Genomic DNA, 3,318 nt, shown 5'->3' on the forward strand with positions numbered 1-3,318 from the left:
CTAATTGAATCAAGTTAACAACCAAGATTAACCATAATAAGAATTGAACACTATAACATTGTTAATACAAAATATATACGCTAGCCAAATAATTCCACTTTTCAATGTGCTTCTAATTCCTGATCAATTCTAACTTTCCAATTTAATATTCTACCAAGACATGTTTGTAGAACAGAAATTACAATATATTCTTTTTTCATACACACTATTTATGAGAAGACATTATTGAAAGTGAAAACATTTGAGTCTATTAATGTTAGACTTTTATGTTTGTTTATTTTCAGAGAGAAAAAACACCACAATCATTTTGTGTATATATTTATTTGTGTGTGTTTCACACCTTTTGGGGGTAAGGGAGGAGGGGCGTGCCCTGGTTAGCATCAATATTGACAGCTGCCTTTGAAGCCTTAACTCCAATCCCAAGTGTTGAAAGACTAGAGGCTGACAGATGTGAAAAGTTTCTATCCCAGGATTTTACTGAAACTAGCTTGGGGGCATATGAGGCATAAGGAATGCAGTTTCATGAACTACAAGCCATCCACAAGGTTTCTTATAGATCATCACTATACAAAATCTGGATCCTCTTGTCCTGGTGGCAACCCTTAGGGCTGTTCTGGACAGCAAGGGAGCCCCAGACATATTTGCCAGTAGCAGCGTCCAGCATGGTCTGTTTTCAGGCTATGTTGACTTTGACCTGCACAGATTCTACTTGGGTCCCATTAAGCTCAGCAACAACTTTATCTGCAGAATCTGTCTTCTTATAGGTGACTAAGGCACAGTTTCAGGGTGGATCCACGGATAGGTCGATGATATTTCCAAAGGGAGAGAGGGTGAGGAGGGTGAGTGTCATGTCCTCTCCATACACATACAGTGTTCCCCTTCCAAGGAGCCTCCGATCGGGGAATGAGTCTGACCTGTGGAAAGGACCCTCTAGGTCGATCCTGCTCCCGGTCTCTGTCTTTGGCTTTGTCCTGTTTTCTGTCTTGATCCAGGTCTCTGTCCTGCTCATTGTTCCGGTCCCTAACTCAGCTGTGGTCATGCCTTCAATCCTGGTTGCAGCTCAGGGAGGGAAGGCTGAGGATCTGGCACCACTAATTTCTTCATAGCTCCAGTCAACGCCCCAAGGTGGGCCATCATCAGCTTCTGCTTCTTTTCCATCTTGTCTCAGTTCCTGAAGCTGATCACTAGAAGACACAAAGTTTTCATACAGAGATTTCCTCTGGGGACGTCTGGATGGCTCCTGTAGGTCGTCATCAGCAGACATACTCCTCTGGAATGACAGGGAGGTGGGGAGAGGCCCCTTCTCCGCATCCTTTAACTTCCCTTCCAGGGTCCAAGAACGTTTGAAGCCTGAGTTCTTAAGTTTTTAATTCACATTGCCAAAGGTATTTCAGGTTCATTAAGACAGAAGTGACTTCCACCGATTGGAGACATTATATCAACTATGGATCTCTGGGTACAAATTCTTTCCTGGATTCCATTACCTTTATTCTGATACTGGCTATTTAGGCCATCTTTGACAGGAAACAGCAGACTTCTATTATTTTATTGGGAAGTTTTTATTTCCCATGGGGTAATAGATTTTAGGAAACAAATTAGAGAGCATTTCTAAATGTTGTTTTCATTCTTCACCTGGGGAGATCTCTCTGTTTCCTGCAAGACTCCTGGGACATTTTTCGTTAGACTCGTGCTGACCCTACAGTGCAAGAAAGAATCCTTGACATTTAATAAATACTGTGGAAATTGGCGTCTGGATAAGAAAGAGATTATTTTCTTTCTGTGTTTTCTCATTTCATGCTGCACCTTTTGTTAAAGCACCTACAGTATTAGGCTAGTCCCCCACAGGCGGCACATTTCAATGATTGTCTGCCCAGGAGCTAACTGATAGAAACTGCTCTCTAGGTAGCAGATTATTAGTGTATATAGTCTAAAATGAGAAGCGAGGAGGGTGTTATTGAGGGAAAACAAGCCAAATATTTGCTGCATCAAAATACACAGTTGAAAAATCAATTAGCTGATTGGTTCATACAGATTTGTAAAACTAGTGCAAATATGATTAGAAATATTTCACTTTCAGACAAAGTTTCATTATCCATATAAACATAGGTCTCATATGGAGTGCCATGACTTACAGACAGTGTCTGAGTGAGCTCCTCCCACACTTCCTTACGTGTACTCTACATTCCAGAATTTGCTTGTTGGCAATTGAAATATTGATATTTAAGAAGAGAACCTGATTCACATGTAATTTCTGTCACAGGTGGTAGAAACAGGATTGGCAAGGAATCCATTGGCTCGTTCATTTTGCTCATTGCCAACCAGGCATTTGTTAAAAGTCATCTTCTGAAGAACTTATGGAATCAATGCTAAGTATCATACATAACTTTCAATTTTATACAGAGATTACATATGGATATAAACTTTGTATTTTATTGCATGCTTTGTTTTATGTTTGTGTTTTAATGTTGAACCACGGAACTTAAACACTCAGTCTCCTGATATTAAAATGATTCATAATTTTAATCCATAGAATTGCAAACATGAAACAGTGTCTTAGTTTCTTTACCAGTTGCTATAATAAAATACTCTAACATCAGCACTTTAAGGGAGGAAGGATTTATTTTGGCTCATAATATCAAGTGATAGTCCATCATGACAGGGAACTCACAGCGGCAGGAGTCTGAAGAATCTGAACATGTTACATCTGCTGTTAGAAACCAGAAAGTGACAAATCCTTCTGCTCAGCTCAGTTAGTGCTGGGCCCACCCAGGCCATGAAATGGTGCTGCTCACTTTCAGGAGGGCCACTCTGATCCAACATATGATCCTGCACCAAGAATCCATCCCAGCTCATTCCTGCTTCTTCCAGGTTGACAACTGAAATGAAGCATAACAAGTTGTAACCCATTTTTTTGATCCATTTTACTATCAAATATTCACTATTCTACTGTGGCCATAATCATTTATTGTTAAGTTTTTGATGTTACTACTTTAGATTTTACAGTTTTTCCTTTATTGTGGTCATAACATAAAATTTACACTCCTGTAGCTTTAAGCATAGAATACAGCGTTGCAGACTCTCATTACAACTGCTGCACATCTGTAAAACTTCTCGCCTTGCTTCCATGACTCTTTATACTCACGTCCTTTTATTCCTCCAGTCCTAGCCACTTTACTCTGGTTTTGTGTGTCTGTTTTAAACACAATATTCCAGTGAAGACACGCACTGCTCTACAACAGACATGCACTCTTCAGTGTCCTCCAGTCCACCCATATTATTATACTGACGGCACATCCTTCTTTATGTTGGCTTTGACTG

The 3,318-nt window shown here is 40.0% G+C and overlaps 1 pseudogene; it reads right to left on the minus strand.

Moving 5' to 3' along the window:
* Nucleotides 1–527: 527 nt before the first annotated feature.
* Nelfe-ps1 (negative elongation factor complex member E, pseudogene 1) lies at nt 528–2,907 on the minus strand (annotated as a pseudogene).
* Between the last annotated feature and the right edge of the window lie 411 nt (nt 2,908–3,318).

The sequence above is a fragment of the Rattus norvegicus genome, chromosome 9 (assembly GCF_036323735.1).
Source record: "Rattus norvegicus strain BN/NHsdMcwi chromosome 9, GRCr8, whole genome shotgun sequence".
Taxonomy (NCBI): Eukaryota; Metazoa; Chordata; class Mammalia; order Rodentia; family Muridae; genus Rattus; species Rattus norvegicus.